We start from the raw sequence: 24874 nt of genomic DNA on the forward strand, positions 1-24874 counted from the left end.
TTACCATTAAAATATAGTTTTTTCCTGGTATTTATTATGAGACACAGTAAATGTAAAGTTTGATTTTCCCATTCGCACTCCAGTTGTGGAGGTAATGGACCGTGATTGCTGCTTACAAACCACCAGAAAAATCAAGAAGAAGAGCAAAATGTTAGCAAAGGTAATATTCACCAGAGCACACTCAGCAAATGAGTGAAAAACAGTGAATTTGTCAAACTCAAGCACGTTAATAGTAGTTAAGTAATGGCCAAACACAGCAGCAGCAGGAGCAGACCATTCACAGCCATGTCTTAGTTTTCAGGATTACAATAGTTGCTTTGAAAGTTTGGAACTAGCTTAAGAACCTGACATAAATCTTCTTCACAGCAGTGATACTTCAGTTCGTCTCATTATTGCTACCTTAGTGACTCTGTCACAACACCCAGCCAGTTTTAACAGCCTTTAGTAACTTTTTCTAAAAATGCACCAAGCGTCATATGTAATGTTTCCATCGTGTAATGGTTAGCACATTTGCCTCCTTGCCAGGAACCACACCCAGCCTAAGGGTTCACAAGGTACACCTAGCCACAAATCTAGTCCAGATAAATGGGACGTTAGAGGAAAAGGAAATAAAATTCAATAAAATCTGCGCCTTTCCATCCCTGCTTCATGAGCAGTCTTTCTACCCTGCCAGAAGTCACCTCTGAGAAGTAGACCTTTTTCTTACTCATTCAGCGTGCTGCAGCACCCAACACCGGTACAACAACATCACCAGCGGAGCTTTAAATATTCACAGTTAGCTACCACTTTAGCAAGCAGTAGTATATCGAAAATAATGGAAGAGACAGTGTACAAAATGTACCTGCAGTTGCAAGATTATATGCATTGAGCAGAAACCATGCTGAGCTGTCGCTGCTTAACAGCAACTTGCCAAGACTGTTAAGTTTACACCTAAAACATCAAAAACCTTGCATCAACTTGGACATATCGGGCGTACAGCAGACTGCAGTGACTCTCACTAATAGAAGATTAGTTCACCCAAGTGAAATCTTTGCTTTATTTTATGGGGGGTTTTTTCCACAAGGAGTCAAATTTTGCAGCTCTTTGCTATGATTGTTTTATCATAAAGCCACAGAGCCACAAGAGACAAGACATCTGCTGCACACCACTACAAAACAAGCAGGTTCATAACCAGCAGCGTCTGCATGCTGGCACACTGACTCTGTGAAAATAACTCATATTTATATCCAATGATAGGTTTTCACAAGGATGACAAAAAGACTGCCTTTACAAAAAAAAAAAAAAAGAAAGAAAAAAATCAGTAATCTCTTCTTCAACATTTTCCTCTCAGTAGTCTATACACACCTGTCTTTTGAACATTATTCATGAAATATGGCAGGTTGCGGCAGAGTGCTGCTGCAATAGAAAGATTTAATCAAGAGTATTAAACAATATGATATTCAGCCAAAAAGAATGAATCTGACAATGAGAACTTAAATTCCAACGTTTATCTCACAAGTTTGCCGTCAATCTTGATATATGCTTGCTTTTTTCTTTAAAGAGTTGGTCATACCAGATTTTGACTTTTAAGTTTGTTAGAATTACACAACTTGGGGTTTTTTTCTGAAATATTTCATTTTCATTTATATGTGCACATTTCAATAAGTCACTGGCAGAAGATAAAGAAATGAGGGGAGGCTCGAGGGTTCTGCACAGTACTATATAAATCACTGTAACTAGAACCTGAGTTGAATTGAAACAAAGTGAAGCTGCAAGCACATCATGCACACCGACATACAGCTGAAATAAACCTTTTTATTAGTTTATCTGTTTACTGATTGTTTGAACTGTGAAATCCAAGGAGAGCATGACCATCAAAATCTCTCTATGAATTTTAACACACTTTTCCCTGCATATCATGTCAGGTTCTGTGATATGTTTATGCCTTCTTGCACACACAGCATGTTTAAGATGTCTACCCAGAGACTTTGAATGTTCTTCAATTCAGGGGACTATGAAGGCCACTCCAAAGCTTCAGCCTGAGTTTCTTTAAGTAGGTCATGCTAGATTTTAAAGGTATGCTTTGGAAACTCGTCTCGATGTGGGAACCTGTCTCTTTTCAGTTTCACATTTATTTTTATTTTTTTTGAATGACTGCATGACTGACGCATCCAGACTGTTCTATATTTAAGTGCAATCCAATCGTCCTCATATCTGTGCAGTGTTGTCTGTTGCAATGGGTTACAGACAATGCTAAAGCAGAATATTTCTTCTCCCAAGCTAAACAATTGGCAAGCTATACGCAATTTAATCTTCATGCGTCCACCGTTTTCCAAAATAACGTGCTTTTGCAGGTGTTTTGCATGCTTCCCATGTCGATTTTTGTGAGGTTTCCTGCTGACTCTTCCGTGTAGACCCTGTTTTTGCAAGCAGCTCTATACAGAGGAATGGTGCCCCGATCTCATGTGGGAAGGTTCAGCTGACACATTCAATACAGATTTTGCTTTTTGCATTTTTCTAAGTCCCGACTTCCTCTGTTAAGAGAAACTACTCACCGGGCTTTTTTTTCAGATCCTCAATTATTAATTCAAATGACGATTCTTGAGCCATCTTACAAGTCTTGACAAGTCAATGACTGTCTAGTTATTCCCTAAAGCCTTTGGTAGTTGTGTTTGGGGGTTTTTCCACATGAAGAAAGTTTAAAAATGTAGTCAAATTTAGTCAAACACAACTGCAGCACTGTGAGGCCAAATGAACAAATGGATCAGACACTTGGGAGAATTATGACTGGCATATAATATGTAAGAAAATTTTAACTGCAGCTGTAACTTTTCATCTTGGTTTTAATTCAGGCAATACTTTTTAAACGATACCACCATTGTGTCCTCAGGCTTTCAAGCTTGTCTGATGAATTTAACTGTTAATCCTATCAGCTCTAAAAGATGTTGCTGACAGGCACCGTTTAAATAACAATAATGGGCTACAAATAACAGGATTTGATATTTAACAGAATTCTAAGTAGTGGATGAGTATGGGTCAGTTCATCATTTATTATCGAATTATGCCTTAAGCATTTTTCCCCCCTGCTCCTTTGCATGCTTTCCCGCTCATCTTTAATGGAACATATTTTAAGTTTAGTAAACATTGAACTACAACATTTGTTTCTGAATGGGGCACTTCTACTTACATGTCTAAATCGACACAGATAAAATATAAAAATCAAGCATGTATGTATACAGACTGCTTCTGCAAACATTAGTGAAAGAATGGGTCACTCTCAGGAGTGAATTCCACCTTGGTACCATGAAAGGATGCCACCTGTGTAACAAGCCCAGTCGTGAAAGTGAAAGCAACTGGGAAATGACAGCAAGTCAGACATGAAGTGATAGGCCGTGTAAAAGCACAGAGAGGGATCAGGGGATGTTGAGTGTGCAGAGGTTGCTGACTTCCTGCAGAGTCGGTTGCCACAGACCTCCAAACTTCATGTGGCCTTGAGATCATCTCCATGTGTAGAAAGCTTCATGGAATGAATTTCCATGGCTGAGCAGCTGCATCCAAGCCTTACGTCACCAAGTGCAATGCAAAGCGTTGGATGCAGTGGTGTAAAGCACTGCATCCGCCACTGGACTCTAGAGCAGTGGAGATGTGCTCTCTGGAGTGACGAATCACTCTTCTCCATCTGGCAACCAAATGGAAGAGTCTGGGTTTGGCAGTTGCCATGAGAACGCGACTTGTCTGACTGCACTTTGCCAAGTGTAGAGTTTGGTGGAGGGGAGCAGGGGGGTTAACGGTGTGGGGTTGTTTTTCAGAAGTTGGGCTCGTCCCTTTAGTTCCAATGAAAGAAACTCTTCATGCTTCAGCACACCAAGACATTTTAGACAATGTCATGCCTCCAACATTGTAGGAACAGTTTGGGAAGCATCAGCGCACCAAACGCAGCATCCATAAAATCATGGATGAGTTTGGTGTAGAAGAACTTGACTGGCCTGAGTCCTGATCTCAACCCATGGAACACCTCTGGGATGACTCAAGTTTATACAGGAATGAGGGCATTGTGAATGAATGTATGGTTCATGATTTTGCTTGGAAAAAGAAAAAGGATTTTGTCTCCATTTTCATCTCAGTACATACACATTAAATTTTTTTTTTTTTAGAAGACCTCTTTCCTGCCTAACAGTTCCTTAACATTGCAAGTCAGTCTTTATAAGTGGAGGCTCAAATTATCTTCGTGAAATCAACTGATGCAAGTGTGGGTCAAGTCAAGCAGCAGCAGGAAATATTTATTTTGGCACCAAACTGTTAAACCTTTTCTTTACCTGATACTGTGAGACTTTGAAACCAGAAAACCAACAATGTAAGGCCTCAGATTCATTTTTTGTGGTCATATTACACCTGTTCACGCACTGTAATCATTAGACGGAGTATTAGATCCCGTTGGTCTTTTATTGTTAAATTATTTACCAGCTGTTTTGACACAAACAGGAAAACCAGCTCGGCTGATGTAAAGCAGTAGTGACTTAATGAAGCTTGGCAGTTTGATGATGATGAACCATATTTAAATGGACAAACTTGATTTGGTGCCTAATGTGGTGGAGAACAGTTAAATAAAAAAAATAAAAAAAACATCTGAAGCTCCTATTTAAATTAGACTGAAACTTCCTGAAAGCAAATATTTGATGCTTAATTAAATAATTCAAGCAAAAATGCCAGTGTATATACCGTGACGATTTGCTGACTTGCTCGATCATATTTGAGATTATATTGCCTGAAAACAATGCAACCAATCTAAAAAATGTCACAATTTGCTTTTAAGAAACTGGAAAAGGTCCTTCTCACTTTTTTCTAACAACCTTGTAGACTAGAGATCGCCTAAAAGTGAAACAAATAATGGTTGTTATCTTTCAGCAATGTGCACACAAAAGTAGGGGGTATATTAATATATTAAGAGCTCATGTTACCTGGCATATGTATGTTGAAAAGAGCAAAACTGAAATGGACAGCTTTAATGAACCGAACATCCGAGAACTTTTTTTTTTTTTTTTAAATCTCTACAGACTTGTCAGGAGCACCTTTAAACAAACAGCCTTGTTGCTTACCAATCGGACATGGTACATACAGATGGACAATGGGATAAATCATGAATCAGTACCATGGTGTTGGAAGACTTGTTACAGCAAGTCTGATTTGCTTCAGCTGCTCCTTACAACTTAAAGGATTTAAAGGATCTGCTAAAGGATCACGCCGCCATCTTCCTCATGCCAAAATACAAACAAAGGCTGAAACAGGAAGTTCCGGTTCAGAGGAAGGTCGCGCGCTGGACGGATCAATCGGTGGCCGCGTTACAGGACGCACTCGATGACGCAGACTGGGGCATGTTCAGAAACAGCTCCGACGATGACGTCAACGTGTTTACGGAAGCGGTTGTGGGATTCATCGGGAAACTAGCGGATGATACCGTGGAGACAAAGACTATCACAACGTTTCCCAACCAGAAGCCGTGGGTGGATAAAACCATCCGCGACGCTCTGAGATCCCGCACCGCTGCCTACAACACGGGACTCATGACGGGGGACATGGACCCGTACAAAGCCGCGTCATATAACGTGCGGAGGGCGGTGAAAGAGGCGAAGCAGCGCTACGGGAGGAAACTAGAGTCACAACTCCAACAGAGTGACTCTAGGAGCCTATGGCGGGGACTAAGGACAATAACGGACTATAAAGCACCAACAACCGGTATGACGAACGCGGCCGTGACTCTGGCAGACGAGCTGAACACTTTCTATGCTCGCTTCGAGGCTGCAGCTAAGGTCTCCAACAATGCTAGTGTTAGCGGCGCTAACGGCTGCAGACAGGAAGATACTGCCAGCACCGGAAACGTGCTCGTCATCTCCGAGCATGATGTGAGGAGAGCCTTCAAGAGAGTGAACACCAGGAAAGCAGCAGGACCAGACGGCATCCCAGGTCGTATCCTAAGAGACTGCGCATACCAGCTAGCTCCTGTGTTCAAAGAGATATTCAACATCTCTTTATCTCAGTGGGTGATCCCCACATGCTTCAAAGAGTCCATCATTGTTCCTGTCCCGAAGAAACCCCACCCTGCTTCTCTCAATGACTATCGCCCTGTAGCCCTCACCTCAGTAGTGATGAAGTGCTTTGAACGCCTGGTCAGAGACTTCATCATTTCTTCACTACCAGACACACTGGACCCACTACAGTTCGCTTACCGTCCAAATCGTTCCACAGACGATGCCATCTCTCATCTCCTCCACACATCACTCACTCACTTGGACACTAGAAGGGGGAATTATGTTAAAATGCTTTTCATAGACTACAGCTCTGCATTTAACACCATAATTCCCTCCACACTCACCACCAAGCTGGAGCATCTGGGACTCAGCTCATCTATGTGTCAGTGGATCTCCAACTTCCTAACTGGCAGACCACAGGCAGTAAGGATGGGCGGACATGTCTCAGCCTCCACCACTCTCAGCACTGGAGCCCCCCAGGGGTGTGTTCTGAGCCCCCTGCTGTACTCTTTGTACACATATGACTGTGTGGCCACTACCAGCTCCACCACCATCATCAAGTTTGCTGACGACACCGTCGTGGTGGGCCTGATCTCTGATAACAACGAGACGGCCTACCTGAAGGAGATTAGGAATCTGGACAACTGGTGCCAGAGGAACAACCTCCTTCTAAACGTCAGTAAGACAAAGGAGCTGATAGTGGACTTCAGCACTAAGCAGGAGAGGAACTACCAGACCCCCGTCATCAACGAGTGCCCAGTGGAGAGAGTGGACAGCTTCAAATACCTCGGAGTTCACATCACGCAGGACCTGTCATGGTCCTGTCACATCAACACCGTGGTGAAAAAGGCCCGTCAGCGTCTCTACCACCTCAGACGCTTGAGAGACTTCCAACTGCCCTCCAAGGTGCTCAGGAACTTTTACTCGTGCACCATAGAGAGCATCCTGACGGGAAACATCTTAACCTGGTTCGGGAACAGCACCATGCAGGACAGACGAGCTCTACAGAGGGTTGTGCGGTCAGCTGAGCGCACCATCCGCTCCGAGCTCCCTGACCTGCACTCAATCTACAGCAGGCGGTGCTGGACCAAGGCCAGGAAGATCGTGAAGGACCTCAGCCATCCCAACAACAGACTGTTCTCTCTGTTGAGGTTAGGAAAGCGATTCCGCTCCCTGAAGACCAACACAGAGAGACTGAGGAGGAGCTTCTTCCCGCAGGCGATACGGTCTCTCAATCACACCACCACACAGTACTGACCCACACATATAGTTCTTACACACACACTGGACTTTCTGGACTTTGGTTTTGCACAACACTGGTCACTATATTCTTCATTTCCGGTTAATACTTGTACAGCTGCTGTTATTGTGTATATATTTATTTATATTTAGATTTCTTCATACATTCTTATATAGTTCTATATTGTGTATTGTGTATTTTGTTGTACAGTTATTTTATTTTCAACTTTAATTTATATATTTATCTTTATCTTATTCTTCCCAGTTAAATTTACCCTTCATTCTAATTTGTGTTGTACAGTTATTTCATTTTTAACCTTAATTTATATTTTATTCCTTCCTAGTTAAATTTACCCTTTTTAATTTTTCATATTTATTTCCTATCTTATTCATAGCCTTTTCCTTTTTTGTTCTCTTTAGGTCACGAGCAGTTGTCCAAGCATTTCACTACATATCGTACTGTGTATGACTGTGTACGTGACAAATAAAATTTGAATTTGAATTTAATTTCTCACTGTCAGATACAACAGGGCACCTTAAATGCCTTATAGAGTCCATGTGGGTTTGATTAGATTATGGCAGCACTTAATAGACCAACATCATACTAGGCAGAGGTGATTAGAAGCTACTAAACTATAGACAACATTGACTAGTTCCCCTTTTATTAAAAAAATTGAGTTAATTGTTTAATGGGAAGCACTTTACAGACAGCATTTAAGCTTTTTAAATTATGACAGTTCCACTTAAACTTGCATGCGTTTGAACGTAAAGGCAAAATAACAAAGCGCAAACAACAACCCAGTTTTTGGAAAAACACAAAGCTCCCACTAGCACTGAGACTGCTCAGTTGCATATAGAGCCACCACAGACACTGACTAGATGGTCAGGACAACTGACTCACTCCTTCCACATCTGTGGGAAATCTTAACATACTATTTTTATATTTTTGTTAGGGCTTTAGCAAATCCCATTAAAACGTATCCGTTAAAAAAGGCCTGTTCTGTGATGACTACCTTTTCCGCCTTAACACAGCTCCCTACTCAACTATTAACAACCATTGCTGCTTTTACCATGTGTGCGCTCATGGCGTCAGAGCGAAAAAAATGGTCCTTGAGCGACCTATTGTAGCAAGAACCAACACAAGAGCTAAAAGAGAGCAATCATTGGATTTCAGAATTTTCACATGGCTCAAAATAAATTGATTTGTTGTATAACGGGTGCATTTAGAAAAAAGTTACTCTTTAAGATAAAACACTTTATTGTGAGGCCCAATAAATATGGAGCTGATATATCGTACGATATTAGCTTTTAGACGATATTTCAATTTTGGCTTTTATAATGGGCGATAAATGAAAATTTTGAAAGTACATAAAAGACGAGAGAAACACCCTTCAACCATGCTATAAGTGTTGATATTAACACCACAAACGACAACCAGCGGCCCGTATACTGGATTTTCTTAATAATCAAATATCGTTATCGGTTTTAAAAATCCTGCATTTTGGGGGGTTTCGTTTATTTTTTCCAAATTTTTTAAATTAATGCATTGCAGTAGCGAAAACTGATTTGCTAAACGTTCATCGTAATGACTCAAAAAGGTGATATGTCACTGATATGTTGACAGCGTATCATAATAGCAGGTAAAATGTTATTTTAAAGAAAGGTTAACAGTGTTAACAGTGTGATAAAGCCACACATTTATCAGTTAATTTAATTTGTTAGGGTCAGCAAACACAGGATGCTACAGGCCCTGAGACAGCAGCCAAAGGGCAGCCAGGAAGCATAATTAACATTTGTACTGTCAGCTTACATGCACCCATATGCGTCTAAATTTACTGCACTGCACACACACACACACAACAATCACAAAGATTACACAGCATAACATCCTAAAATACAATGTGCAGAGTTCCAGCAGCAACTTGTCTCAGACTTTTCGTGGTGTAGCTTCACCTGAAGGTCTCAACAAACAATAAAACCATGGGGTGTGAATATGCCACAGCGCATTAATCCCCTGAAAAGGATCAAGAATTACTTTGCATGAGCGTTGAAAGTTGCCTTGGTTCATTTTGGAAGGGTGCCCTCAAATACAACCTAGAAATATAAGTCGGGCTTGAAGAACGAAAAAAATTTGCATGCAGCTTAGAGTTTTGTTGCTGCACAGTTGAAGTTTTATCTGTTGGCAGTGTAGCAGATAACAACACTGGCTCAAAACAGAAAGGCTTGTCCAACCTGACTGACCTTCTCAGTCCAATCACAGAAGATTTAACATACTGAAAGACAGAAAAAACACTGTATAGTAGTTTCCTTTTGCATAGTAAAACTCTAATGTAGAGATCCTGCATGTAGGGGCTGTGCATCGCTAATGTGGGATTGATTACTGATTGCTTGCACCTAAAGTTGCGATGTGCTTGTTGGTTCAACACTTAATCTAATGTGTTTCAACAACCACATGATTGTTTCTATTAAATCTGTTGCCATCATTGATGGTGCACATTGGAGGACTCTTGGCAACTTATCATGCAGAGTGATTGCATTTGTTTTTAGTCAAATGTCTCACCTACTGTTTTGGTATTTAATGCAATTTCTATTTCTCACTTCAGTAATCAGTTCAAACCTGGCATGACTTTTAACATGAAACAGTCCTTATTTTAGCACGGGACACTGTCATTGTATTTAGCTAAAAGTAACTGTGTGAAAGTGCAACCTCAGAGCTAACTCTTTCCCACCAATGTAGTCAGTGTTCAAACAATGTGATGATTTCCACCAAAAAAACAAAAAGAAAAAACTGGTGCCCAAAATCTGTCACCAGTGTGGCACCACAAAAAAGTGTTGAGTCCAAAGGTGGAATAATTCATCATTAACTATGGAAGGGTTTTTTTCCTACATTCAGCACCAGTTTAAATGACTGGATAGACCCAATAAGTGGGTGTGTTCAAATGTTTGACAGGTACCAACAAGCATGCAACTGGTTTTAGAAACTGATGAAGTGAAAGCTGGTTCTGAAAGACACCAAACGCTCCGCACTTGCACAGCTGCACCAATCCAAAGTTGGAAGAGATGTAATAGATGAAGTAATGAAGTAATCTCTTTTGTAACATATTTGTTACTAGTTTACAGCTTTGGGCACAAAAAAGGCACTAATAAATAACACAAAAGTGCTTCCAAATAATATTAGCACCAAATCATTATGGTGGATGACCACTGTTTGCTTTTGAAACAGTACCAGTGCTTAAGCATACTTTCTTTCTGGTTTGTAGAATGCCCTGAGCAACTTCAGGAACTTCAGCAGTCTTCCTGTGAATTTAGACTGCTTCAGCCTCTTCATGTAATCCCAGGCTTACTCAATGTTGTTGAGGTCTGGACTCTGGAGTGAGGTGGGGGTGGGGTGGAATGAGGTAAGTGTGCACTACCGTCTGTTGCAGAACTCCTTGTTCTTCTTGTTGCAGAAGATAGCTCGTTTATGCTCTGGCTGTATATTTGGGGAGCTGCAGGATATATTTGGGACTTGCTCAGATATCCTGACTGATTTCACAGTCTGGAGTTCTTGAATAGAAATACCAAAACAGAAAGTAGCAACCCCATATATTATACTCAAATTGGTGCTCCTGCTACTTTGGCAGTGTTGATAATTAAAACAATGACATTGATAGGTTTAAGCAACCTGAATCTGACAGATATTTATCTTGCCACTATATTACTGATGAGCATATCTGTCTCGTTACAACAGCTTGTGCGATAAGAGCAGTTAGTTGGACACTGACCTCATTCTTCTGTGCCTGTGATCAGAGCACAGAGCTTCCTTAAATGACGTGATCACATGATCCTACTCATTTGAGGAAGTCTGAATGTGCCGAGATGAAACATCGATCCCACCTGGCCGATCAATGAACCAGGCCTTTTCAGAGAAGATGTGAGGAATCAATAATGTTCAGTATGAACATTTTGTCATAACATTCATCAGACATCTGCTGGAATTGAATGAAAGGGATGGGGAAGGGTATGAAAGGCAACAGAAAAAGGGCTGAAAATACATCAGCAATGCCACCACGCAATGCTCTGCCTGTCGAGCATTAGCATATATTTGAACTTAAATATTCTCTGTCACATTTCTGTTCAGTTTTAGTTTTGGTTCTAAGAAGACAGTGTTTTTTTTAAATAACAGCGCGGTTTGACCAGCATTATTACTCAGTTTAGGAAAAACCAAAAAAAGAAAAAAAATACCATAATAGTCATGGCATTTCTATCATGTTTCAAATGAATCAGCCAACTCTGCAGAGTCTAAAAGTCACAAACATCTTCCAGAACACCAGAAATCCACCACATTGTCATGAGATATGATCAGCTATCTGACTAATAACTAAAGGAGAAGTCACAAAGTCAATGTGTTTTCAGACCACACCCATCTTTAAACACGGCTATAATACTGACCTCAGCTACCCACCTGTACATGGTGCCATCATGCTGACAAAATCTGTCGTCAGGCACACAGACCTATAAACACATGCCAAAGTACCCAGGAGTGGCCTTTCTACTAGTTCTGGCTCTTTTGGGCTACATTTTGCAACGGAGCCCTAAACACCAAAGCCTGAAAACAACACCATAATCACCATTGTGGCTGATAAAAATGCTGGGCGTAAAATCTGAGAAGAGATCTGTTTCAGGAGGTATATGGCATTCAAAAAAAAAAAAAATAAATAAATAAATAAATAAATATATATATATATCTCAACCATAACCAGCTAAACAGCATCTCTCTGACCAAAGACATTCTTCAGCCTTACTTGGTTTGATTTGACCGGCAGCTGATAATGACTAATATCACGTAATGTCCGCCAACATAAGACTGAGATTCTCCTGCCTTCCTAAAGTCAGTTTTTTCCAAAGACCCCAGGAATATTTTCAGTCAGAGTCATGATAAATATTTCTATTTACATTTTCTCTCAAAATCTTCTGAATTTATTCTCTCTTCCATCTACACAACAGCTGTATAAAGGTTTTGACCTGCACTCTGAAACGTACCACTCCTCCATATTTGGCGAGTAAGATCAAAACATTCAACCTTGATTTCATCGGACCACAAGTTCCATTTCCTGTCATGGGAATTAACCACATGCTTGCAACATTAAAATGTGCCTTTTGGAGAAGAGAAATCTTCATGCCGCTGCCCCGCAGAGAGTTCAGAAGTGTGCAGAACACATGAATCTCTTGCTAACTGCATGTTGTGGACAGACTCTGCTATATAGTCCTTCAGATATTTTTAGCTTGCTGCTGGCCTCTTGGTAGTTTTTCCTTTTGAGCTTCCTCTTTATAAGTGTCCATCATAGGAAGATGACCTGATCTACATGTGGTCCTCATGGTTCTATAATTCCTTCCATGACATCCATCTATGCTGTGTTTCAGAGAAAACCTTCATCTAATTTTTTACCTTTTTTCCCCCCATCTGAAACGTTACTTTTTTAGCATGCAGGCTTTTTATGCTTATTAACTGCACTATTTTGACGTTGGAAAAATCAGCTTTTTCTAATCAGAATGAACACAAGCAACACTGGACCGTACATCAGCACAAGTCTCAAAAACAGCAGACAAAGCAGAAGTAGCCCATTTTTGCATAGACAAACAGCAGTCATTTGTGTCTAAACTTTAACTGCAATTGAGCAGAATGAATGAAAAGCAGTGAAGATTTTTGTGAACATCCAGCTCAGTAATCCTGGTTTGTGTCAGAGAGACTGCTAAATGCAGGTGCAGAGCCTTTCAGACGCTGCAATCCAGCAAGCTTTGCTGATCTGCCGCAGCCTGACCTTCACGAGTGTCACATTCAAAGGGCGTAAAAGAGAAACAACTCATCGCAGCAGGATCAGGCAACCCTTAAGGATTCTGGGTAACTGAGAAGATCATGTAGGCTAACCGCCATACCGTTAAGATGACTAAAGGGAAACCAAATGAAACACAAAGATATGTTTTTCTAGTGTCAGTTGATAAAGGTTTAGAAAATCGTTACTGCTCTTCAAACTGATTGCTATTGCAATACACTGCACGCAGTTACAATAGTATCACAATACAGCATGATATCTGTGTAACTAAAGAAGAGCAAACAACGTTAAAAAACTGCAAAAGCCCGAATTGTGATGTTATTCAGTGGCTTCTTCACATTTTCCCTCTGTGAGTTTTACTTCTAAACCGCAAGTTAGTTAACTTTTTTGCAAGCGGCACCGTATCAGTTATAATGCACCAACTCTGAACAATAAAACTGGAGGAACAAGTTTTTTTTATACAATTATTAATACTGGCCTGCACATTTATATTGAAATCGTGCTGAAAGAGGAAGCTCAAGAATACAACATCTGGTCCCAACTCGCCACACGGTCAAGACATTAAACAAAAGGAAGACACGCCACCTTTGTAATAAATGTCAGCAACGCCCCCCCAGTCCAGAGATTTTGATCTCTGGACCTCAAAGTATTTGAGTGACTGAAGCCTTCAAGCAAATCCTCACATCAAAAAGAGGAAAGTTGGAATTCTTTTAGCACGGCACCTAGTTGGAATGCTATGATGAGCCCAGAATAACTTTCTCTTTCAAAAAAACTAGAAGGAAAAAAAATTAAACAAACACATGCACATTTATAGCAAAAAGCTTGACCAAGAACAAGTAAACATAAACTGAACCACGAAAACAGTTTCAAATGCAGACCTCAATAAGAAGAATAAAAGAAAATATCAAGCATACTTTTTCTTCTTCCTGTTTTTACTTTCTAGTTTATGTCAGTCATGTATAATACAAGGTCAGACAGCGCCTGGATCAGCCTGTCTCTCTGACACGTTACCTGACATCACCCATCACCAGTCACTTGGCCTTTTCCATTTAACATCAGTGTACTTGCTGACCTCTATATAGACTTACTTTGCAAAGCAAGACATTCCCTTTGTCAATCAAAAGACATCCAACTTGCCAAATCCATGTCTCTCTAAAGCTGCATTTGAACAAAAAAAAAAAAAAAAAAAAAGCAAAAGAAGAAGAAGAAGAAGAAGAAGAAGAAGAAGAAGCAGCTGGCCATCATGGTACAAGTAACCTTGCACCAAGGGTAGCCTTTGTGCTTAGCAAAGGGCTCAGATTGTTCCTTCTGAACAGGAGGACGACTGCAGAGCACTCAGTAGTAACATTTGGTCCTTTTTTTTGCACAGATGATAATGACCGAGCAGATTAGGAAGGGACAAGCATTAATGGTTATCTGCTGTGAGGCTGCCGTCTTCAGGTTGTCATGGTGAAAACTAACCAACAAGAAAAAAAAAAAATACAAGTCCACTTAATATGCAGCGCTGACACTCTTTTAAATCTCGTGAATTTGCGTTTTAATCACGAGCCTGAGAGATATTTATGTGACCTTCAAGGCTGAAAGCAGCAAAACAAGGGTCTGGTAAATCCCTCAGCTTGAGCCTGCTGGGTGTGAAGGTTAGATACCGAGATACCGAACACTCTTACACAGACACTTTCTTCATTCCTACAAACGAAGCCAAAACATAAATCCCAACTGATTCCTTCCTAACCTGTTACAGGTCTGTTTAAAGCTAAAAAGCACCAAAATATATATTTTTAAATAGCTATTAATAGAAATCAGAACCCGGGAGATCAAGTAGGACAGCAGATTAGAAGATAAGAAACAGAAGCAAGCAGACACAAACATGGCTCGAGTCCTCTGCCTTCTTTTAGTATAGTCACCTCACTTGGCTGCTCTCTCGTCTCTCTCTCTCGAGGCTGACAGAATTATCTTCTGCATCAGAGCTGAGGCTGGGCCAACGCTCAGCACAGAGGACTCCATTTCACACAGCCAGCCCCACAGTGGCCAAGGAGACACGCAGCCAATCATGCTGGAGAATCAGTGGTATGGCCATCCACCATTTTGTGCTCCTCAAGGTCTTTGACTGTCCTGCTCAGCTGAGTGGAGCTGCCTCTGCTTGCTCTGCTATCTTGTTACACAGATGGAAGTGTTTAACTTTAAGAGCGCAGACCTGAGCAAGCTGCTTCCCCTCCTGTCGGTTCCTCTGCACGCTGTCATTGCAGTCAGCAAGAAAAGCAGAAGTGAAAAGCGTGGTTTTGTGAACTGCAAAGATGGCCTCCTGCGAACCTGCCTTTTGCTGTTCTTCCGAGGGTGAAGACAAGAGCCCAGATCTGATTGTCGTGCATCTAAAACGTGGCTCCTTCGACCGCCCGGTCGAATACACTTTAGAGGCGATGTCGCGTCCTGAACCTTCTGCGAGCGACATCATACTTATATGGGCGACCTAACGTGGTCTAATCAAGATTTCCATGAAAGAGGTTAGAGCTTCTTTTCTACACTGAAAAGCATAAGAGAGGAAAACTTGGGGCAACCCTCAGCAACACGATTAAATATTCCATCCAAAAATGATTAAGTGCACAATTTAATTAATAGCCTCAGGCGTGATTATTTTTACAATTTTATATGGGAATAAGTAGATATTTTTGGTTTTCTCGAGAGGTTTCTTCCCTTGAGCTTAAAAGAGAAAAAAAAAATCCTGACAAAAGATGTGGTGTACACAAGTAGGCTAGAGCAAAAAAAAAAGAAGTTGTTCTGCACACAACACATAAGTCAGACACATGAGCCTGAAGACATGCTTGAGTCAGATCTCTCCAAAGTGAAACATAAGGGTTCATGGGCTAAACAAACAAGAGTGGGGCAAGTGAAGGACAGATCTTGGAGAGAAACCAGGAAGTGTTTTTCCACAAGGACAATTAGGTCCAGGAAACCTTGCATTCCGTGCAGCCTTGAAGCCCATCTCTCCTAGGAAACCATTTCCTGACATAAATCAATCCACTGCTGTCTCAGATAAATCGGCATCATCTCACAAAAATTGTCCATAAATGACCCCGAAGTTTTGCTCTTGAGGTACCAAACTTTACAATCGAGGGAAATGTTTAGTATAACTGAAATGCCTACTTACTGTCAGGAAAATTACCCTCAGCTGGAGGCTGAGGCTGGAGGCAACAGGAATTTTACTCCTGTTTTTCCATTTTACACATCAAAATGCCTTTTGGTTGTATTCTATTCGCCCAATTCACAAAAAAAGTAAGGAAAGGGGGGGAAAGGATTACATGAAAGGACTGCAAGATGCACTGAAGGGTTTCTTGTAAGTAGTGCTCAGTGGACAAATGCCAGAAAAGCTTGCAATGCTGACTTCCTTGTAAGCCTGACATGGCAGTTACTACAGTTACAAGGACTGGGTGAGGTTACAAGCTAGCCAGGATGGAGTGTTTCACAGTGACCATGAGAGGACACAGGAAGAAGCTGAAAAAAAAAAAGGGGGGGGGGGGGGTGTCAGAAAAATTCAAAAGCCAGCTGCAGGAAACACTGCAAACAAACTCTGTGAAGGTTCAAAGTTTTTTAAGAAGAAAAGAAGGTAGGTTCCTCTCCAGACCTGCTAAACCAACCTCTTGAGTCAACTCAACAAGTTTGAGAAGGGAAAGATGAGACCCATCAATATTAACTTACCACTGAGACCTCCTTTCCAAGCTCTTAAATATTTAATCGTCCTTGGACAGTTCTGTTGCTTCGGAGGCTGAGCCACTGTGGATCCCATCTACAAGACCACTCCTGTTTCTGCTCAATGAAGGCCTTGTCTGGTGGCACCACACTGCCCAAGGAACGGGCGTCTCCAAAGAATTTTTTTCTCCTTTTTTTTTTTTCCTCCCCACCACAGGCAGCTCGAGACTGACAGAGCTGGTTCACTGTGTCTTAGCAGAGAACAGCACAAATCCTGAATTTAGGCTGGAAACCTGAGGACGCCATGTAGACTGCTTAATTTATCCCACCAGACGAGCTGTCTCTTCAGCACGGCCACTTTAGACCTTGAATTTCAACAAAACGAGTCCCTCACACGCCTAAAATATGCACCCTGAAAAGATCAGCAGATCTAGATAAAGGTAGGGCACAACTGCAAGCTTCACTGAGCTACACAAGCATTTTTTTCTCTTCCTCGGGACACAGTTGAATTGTTGATGTTCTGATGGAAAGCAGAGAGGAGGAACCAGTTTTGCAGCAGTATAACGTCGCAACTGACAACAGAAACTGGAATGACACCTCTAAGAAGCTACTTCCTTGTTCCACTTAAACCCTGACATGATATTGCCTTTTAGTTCTTCAAATATACCCGCTACAGTTAAACAGCATTAAATTATTCAGATGGGCAGAGCAGGTTTGGGCATATTGTAAGAGCATGCATGTGTTTGGTGGCTACTTATGAAGGCAGGAAGGTCAGGAGAAAATAGTGAGGGGTTTTTTCCCCCCTTGCAGCTGTGTTGTGATGACTGTGGTGTTTTGGATCTACACTTGCAGCCTGGCCCTGCTGCTACACTTGCATCTTGTGAGCCATGCATCACGTCAAGAAAGCACTCACTGGAGCATTTCAATTTGCTTTTGTGCGTCTCCTTAGCCTTCTTCAGTGCCCCAGGTAGAGAAGAATGGAGACGTGCATCACCCAGTGTGAGTGAGTGAGTGAGAGATGGAGGGAGGGGAGGGAAGGACAGAGAGAGAGAGCAGCTGTATGCATGTATGTGTGTTTGTGTGTGTAGAGGGGGGTGATGAGCTTCATGACCACTTCCTCCGAGCGTTCAAACCATCACAGAAGTCTCTCTTGTTTGATCCTCCGTCCTCTCTGTCAAGCTTTTCTAACATAATCCTGAAATACCTTGCAAACAAATCCAGTTATGTAATTCCTCCCCCCGCCACCTTAAAGCTGAGCTATGGTAACACTGAGTATTAAAATTTTCTTTCTATGCCGCGCTAAAATTCAAACAGTTTAATACGAGCGTGCGCTACATGCAAATATTCAGTCAGACAGAAAGTGGTCCATCAAAAAAATAAAATAAAACCCAAAACACTGTCTGCTGCACCACATCACAAGTGAGAGGGGGACCCGATCAGAGATGATCTTGATCTGCTTTTCAGACCATTTATTACTAAACAAACAACAGCACTGCCCAACTGCCATTCTCCACTTCAAACTTAATGCAAATTAAGGCAACATTCGCTGGAATTACTACAGGTCCTGGAGGTGTAGTCTCTTTAGAACAAACAGTAATCGAGCAGTGGAGGTCACAGTGTCACGGCGTTTGGTCGGGACTTTCAGAATAAAACAGGAAGAGTGAGACAACAGGAAGAAGGGAATGCGCATTGGGACATTCAGCGATAGCCTTTCAGTCCAACATGATGGTGCACATCTGCTCGTGTCATCACATGACTTCAGTTAAATCTTAGAAGATCATTCAGAAACATGCAGCTCAAAGACCCAACACATGTGCTCCCACACAGCCCTGCCCCAAGGTTTTCTGTACGTCACTGGTGATGATTACACCAGCAGAGAAATGCTTTTGTAGACACGAAGCGAGCAGAAGAGTGAAACACTAAACAGAGCAGCAGAAAAGTCCAAGATCAAATTTGAGTAGAGCATTCTGGCTCTGTGAAATTCTTAGTTTAGTCTCAGAAATACAAGCAGGAAAGGGGCACAAGATGTTTCCTCTTATTTACAGTCTAAATTCCAAGCCTATTTTGTTTACCAGCACACTAGTTTCCACTTACAAAATACATATTTCCCAAGGAAAGATTGATTTTCTTATGGGCGTTACAGATAGTTGCCTTCCAGGCTATGTAAAAATACAGGAGCCACTTTAAGGACCCTGCGTTGTTCAGTTTTTAATTCATATGTGTGGCACATATATATGTTACTGCCACACATGAGTGTCATTTGCCGAATTATAACAAAGAAATTCCTACAGGGAACTTCAGGGGCCCTCACGCAGTCCAGGGGGCTTTGGTATATGACTATAGGTCACCCGCCAGCGTAGTACGAATAGGCCACGAATGTGCTGGAGACTTGTGAAAGTTATTACAGGAACTGCAAGTGCAAAGAGAAGCACACTCTGAGCGGGAACAAAACACTGCGATCACGGGGGCTTGTTTCTGCAGAACATCCACCATCCACCTGACTGCATCCATTGCATTGCAGCGATGCAAATGTGTCGCCGCAGCAGATTCCTGCCCGTCTCTGTCCTCTATTGGCTCCTCCTCGAGAACCTGTTTGCCCTGCCACGCCGGGGAGAAGGAGCCTCGCCACCATTTTGATTGCTCCTCTCAGCCCCGGCATTGTCGCAGCACAGTGTGTCAAGCTCACAGTCTCCTTGTCAGCAAGATTTCACACAGTGGCCAGGGGAACTGCAGAGCGTAGCACAACCTCACACACTCCCTCTCTCTCCTTCTCTGTCACACACACACACAGAACGTCTACCCACACACAGACAAACACACTACAGCTTTCAAGCCCCCCACCCCCACACTCTCCTGCCAGGCTGGTCAACAGACACCTTTTGGATATAATGTGTGAAAAGTCACCCAAGGCTTGCAGAGCGAACGCGGAGCGCATTGCAACCGAGAGGCTGTTAATAAATGACCAACAACCTCAATCGCAAGTCTAAAATAAGTTTTCCAAAAGGACCCAGAATCTCAAATAAGTCCCAAATAAGTCTGTAGAGCCTTACAGTAACGTGCACAGTGGAGGCTCCTGCTTCCTTTGCAAATTATGGGGAAGCCATAAGGGAGCAAAATTTAAAGCACATTCATGACAGTATCTGAACCCTCGTCTGACCAGAGCACGGAGTAAAAAAAGAAGAAGAAAAAAAGAATCATCTTGAGAACTTCCTTTAAGAAACTGTTTGCGACAGTCATTACTTCACCCTCACACACTCAACCAGAAGAGAGAGAAGAGAGCGAGAGAGCATGTGTGAGTGTGTGTGTGTGTGTGTTGACTCCACTTTTTGTTGAACATTAACTACTTGCATGGTCAAAACACTGCATTATTGAGCCTTAGGATTCCTGTCTCATCCATGTGCTCCCCCCCAGCCAATCACAAGCGCACACTTTCCAGAAGCCTCAGCAGTACATCTCTAGCAAAAATAAAGAAATATTTGAAAAGCAAGTTTTTCAAATCAAGATGACTTAAACAAGCAAGCCAGGGGTTAAAAATGAAGAAGTTAACCTCGAAAGGCCCCCCACACACACAAACACACACACTGGAGGATCTAACCTCACTTTTTAGAGTTCTTCTGCTTCCTCTTAGACTAAAACTTCCGAGCTGAAAACGAAGCAGAAGAGGAGGAAGAAGAGGATGTGGCCGAGCTTTTCTTTTTTTAACCCCCCCTTCTCTCTCTTTCTTTCTTTCTTTCTTTTTCTAAACACAACCTTTGTTCTGGCGTGAGGTGGGGGGGAGGTGGGGGGAGATCCTGCCTATCTGACTCCAGGGCTCTCCTTGGATACTCATCTGCCTTCCTCCATTTTATGGTGAAGCCCTCACTAGTGTGACATACCTGACTTGAGACCAGTGACAGCAAATAGACATCCAAAACAGTGCAAGGGCACATGCGGGTTAAGAGTGTAGCAAGAAGCACCCAAGAAGAAAAGCAAAAGGAGGACCAAAAAAACCCGTTTGAATTAAAAAAAAAACATCTAAAAAGAAAGAGCAGAAGAAGAAGCCACACTGCGCTTTTAAATTGATTTCACGACCAGCAAGACGTGTAGTAGCTCCAGCACTGTGGACTCAAAAATCGCCACCACGTTAAGGTTTCCTTTTTAAAAATTGAGAGAAGCAAGGGGAGGTGGAGAGCGCATATAGCCTCCACATAGTGGACATGGCTTTTCATGGTGTGTGTGTGTGTGTGAGAGAGAGACTGGACCAGCGGCTATGCCAGCTCCACTGTGTCGCTAATGGAGGCTGGTTGGTAAAGGAGAGCAATCCGTGCAATGGCTTCTCCATGAAGCTAACGCGCAACAACACGCACGGCCGAAGAGAGGGGGGGGGTGCACAGCCGGGGCCAATAATTCCCCTGACCAGACATGTCAGAATAACAAAACACTGGCGCTCCGGTGCTGCCGAAACACGCAGGCGAGCCTCTTTACACCGCCGCGTCCATTTCCTTGTGTCACTTTGACAACAAACCGAAAGGCGACATAGCGAGGAAGCGCTAGGCTGGTTAGGATATTAACTGGGAAGCGAGAAGACCCACTTGACTTTGGCTGCACGGGTGCCAGCAAGAGCGACCACCCGATTAAAAAAGAGAGAGAGAGGAGAAAATCTCGCCCCGACTTCCTTCTCAGTGGTAGCATGGACCTCGACTACAAAAAAAAGGGGGAGAAACGAGGGGAGATCAGCTCTTTCCAGGTCATTCACGAGGCGCTCTCCAAATTATATCCCATGATCTACCATACCGACGTTCTCGCAGACCTTGAAAGCTCAGCCGAAATCTTGACGAAACTGGAAATATAGAGCAAGAGCACACACAAAAAAACTCACTGGTACAATCTTCTCCTCAAGCGATCCTCCCAAAAGTTGTCCTCCGTATTTCATGCGTGCGCTCGGTCGGTCTAGTGGATGATCGCCATCTTTCCTGCTTCTCCTTTGCTGCAGCTGCAGATGACCTGAGATCCGTCTGTCTCTGAATAATGAGCAACCACACAGACAAGGAAGACAATCTGCAAAGCAGGCTACACAAAGAAGTTTGGGAGACTAGCAAGCACCAGAGGGTGCACAAGAGTTTACGATGAGACGAGGGAGCATCAGCAGGATGGACAACGTCTGTGCCTGAGAAGCTCATCCTTCATCTAGACTGAAGTCAGATAGTCTGCAAAGCCTTATCAAGCGACGCAGACCACCACCAGATACATGCGGCCACCGTCAATTTTATATAGGGTTGCATACCATGTCTGCAACGTCATGAGGTTATCTGCAGTTCACTTTGGTGGTGATGCTGCTTCCCAAGTCAACCAAACACACAGATAGACACATAGATACACAGATTCACTATACACACCCCGATATTAAAAGATAGATATAATTTAAACTGTATATTTTTACACATCCCAATATATATAAAATATAGAATATAAAAAAATCTCCCAGTGACTGACAAACAAAATGTTTATTGTTTTCATCCAAATAATAAAAAATCAAGAATTCAAAGTATTCTATTTAAATTAAATTAAACAATTAATTATATATAATTCTATATATGTATATTAGATTTAATATTTTTTAATATATATTTTATGCTTGATTGATAGTCAGAAAAAAAAAAGGTAAATGGCTGATGAGATGCAGTTTTCTGTCACTTCCCTGTTACTGTAGACATGCGGCATGCAGGCTGCTGCTGCTGCTGCTGTGTCCACCAGCCACTAACAAAGGAGGGAGCCCAAGACAAAAGGTGCTGGGTCCTGCTCAGATGTATGTCAGTGTAAACGGTGGGTGGGTGGGTGAGTGGGTGGGGGTTTGAGCGGCAGGAAGGGCACGCATGGGTGGGTGGGTGGTGAGAAGAAGAGTCTACCTTGAGTGGTTGAGTAACTACAATGTGAGCGGGGAAATGTGTCTCCCTCCATGACTTTTTGTTGGGAAGAAGTGTATATTTTTACCTGTTATGTATGGGCTTTCTTTTAAATCGATGCTGTTTACATTATATCTCTGCACAATATTTCTGATATGGCAACAGCTTATTGTCACACACTGCATGTCTGAATATTTAAAAGCTTTGTATGATGTCAGGCACTTTGATTTTTCACATAAATGCAGTTGCAGCTGCAGAATTGGGCTGAAGTTGCAAGTATTTGCTTTAAAGCAAGCGTCTTTTGTCATTGGTAGTTTTTACTTATCAGTTAACCTAAAATGAAATGAAATCATTTTTTAAAAACTTTATTAAAAATGGAGATCTGTGTTTGGTTCGGCAGCAGTTAGGTGGCTCTGTGTATCTTGGAGACCTTGTTGTGGTTCTTCAGTGGATTTAGGCTGTCTCGTTTGCTTCTGTTTTTTCATGTAATCCCAGTCTGATTCCATGTTGTTGATATCAGGGCCCTGGGGGGGGAGGGGGGGCAGGGTAGGGGGTAATACCATCTGTTTCTGGACTCTTTGTTCTTCTTGTTGTTGAAGATCTTTGGTGCAAGCACTGTGTGTAAGCCATGCATTATACAAACCACCCAATAAAACTCAATTTCCTTTCATTGCATCTACTTGACTACACTTGTATATGTGTAAATGGTGGTAAAACATGCTTATTAATACTGTACAGTATATGTAATAGTTGCACTATGTTCATCTAAAGGCCGATGTGATTACTCTTTAATACTCACGCAGAGTAATTACTTCACTCTACATGATGTGCACAAGGAGATTGGTTGTTTGTTGTTTTGTCTTTTCAAGACAGAAGACAGAAAAGCCCATCTGCTCTGCCCTGATTGTTCAAACAAAGATCTGAGATGTTCTGTGTGCTTCAAGGTTTTATTCATTAAGCAAAAAAAAGGGGGGGGGGGGGGGGGAGTAGTTTGGATTCCAGAAACTTTTCCTTTCCTGTGACATTCAAACCCACAAAAAACCTCAGCCACAAATCTTGCGAGCATGCTCACTGGTGATTGTTGCCTGATTTACAGGCAGAGACACAGAGAGGAATTAAATTTGTGTAAGATACAGACGTAGTTAATCATGTTTGACAAGTGTTGATGTTGCCTCTTGCGAGGTTCGGTTATGAATTATGGATTGTGGAATGCATTTTTTTTTTGTCTTGAATTTAATAGAAAGCTTGGGTTAGCAAATTATATTCAGTCACTCTTTCTATCACCATCGCCGCTGCTCGTGTCAGCAGAGCTAATGCTCGAGTAGATTCTCCGCAACACTACTAAGCAGTGTGATACAAGTGGTGTCTAAAATGTGACACCTTGTGAGCTGAGTCATGTGCAAATATGAAATGTATACAGTGCTTATAAGCATAAGGTGACAGATGGAAACAGGACTCGGCCTTTGTTAATGCACTTCCATTGTGCCAGTTCTTCTGTCGCCGTGACGTACATAGCCCCATGTATTTCCCAAACACTGTGGCAAATGATCATTTGGCCCAAAAGTGACTTCCCCCTCCTTCAGGGTTATTGCTCATAACCTGTGTTATATATTTTCTTTTTAAGTCAGAGCATCTCAAAGAAAAAGAAACACACACACAAACAGAAAAGGCCTAAGATATTCATGCCAAGCATTTTTGATGTCTCAACAGATCTTTGAAGGAATGTCTCTGGAGTAAAAGACTTGTGAAATATACACACCTGCGCAGATGAACACACACTCTGTTGACAGTGAGTCCTTTGGGTGCCAGGTAGCAGCCGGGGTTTATCACGCTGCTTGGACATATGGCTGCTGCGGCAAATCTGATTAATATGGGATGGCCAGGAGACCAGCGTGCAGCGTGGGACAGACTGCGCCAGGACATCCCCACTGGTCCGGCCTCCCCCTCACACCGTGCCAGGCCTCCACCCGGCGCAGCTAAAAACAGACCCGTCGTCAGGGATTCAGATGGTCTGAGCAGTGGGAGAGCGGGAGCAGAGGAGGTGTTGTACAGATTTAGAAGGTGACCGATGACTTTTTGGATACGCTTACATCAGCGTGCCACCATTTCAGTGTAAATATTTACTGCTAATTAAAAACGAGGGTCTTCAGTTAATTCAGTCAATTATTTCTTAAGAGTTTTGCAAATAAAAAGAATCAGTTTAACAGATATTTTGTGTTGTATATGTTCTTAAATGCTTTTAGGAGTCTTT

At 42.2% G+C, this 24874-nt stretch overlaps 1 protein-coding gene across 3 annotated transcripts in view; it reads right to left on the minus strand.

The window, feature by feature from the left end:
• Window positions 1-21962, minus strand: part of znf462 (zinc finger protein 462) — a 55102-nt gene extending 33140 nt beyond the window's left edge. For 2 of the 3 annotated variants that reach the window (XM_080304199.1, XM_026173641.2), the window contains exon 1: window positions 21600-21962. The gene's annotated coding sequence lies outside the window, so the exon portion shown is untranslated. Of the gene's footprint in view, window positions 1-16750; window positions 17220-21599 lie in introns of those variants that run through there. The other variant, XM_026173643.2, reaches the window with a different exon arrangement.
• Window positions 21963-24874: the final 2912 nt, after the last annotated feature.

The sequence above is a fragment of the Astatotilapia calliptera genome, chromosome 7 (assembly GCF_964374335.1).
Source record: "Astatotilapia calliptera chromosome 7, fAstCal68.1, whole genome shotgun sequence".
Taxonomy (NCBI): domain Eukaryota; kingdom Metazoa; phylum Chordata; class Actinopteri; order Cichliformes; family Cichlidae; genus Astatotilapia; species Astatotilapia calliptera.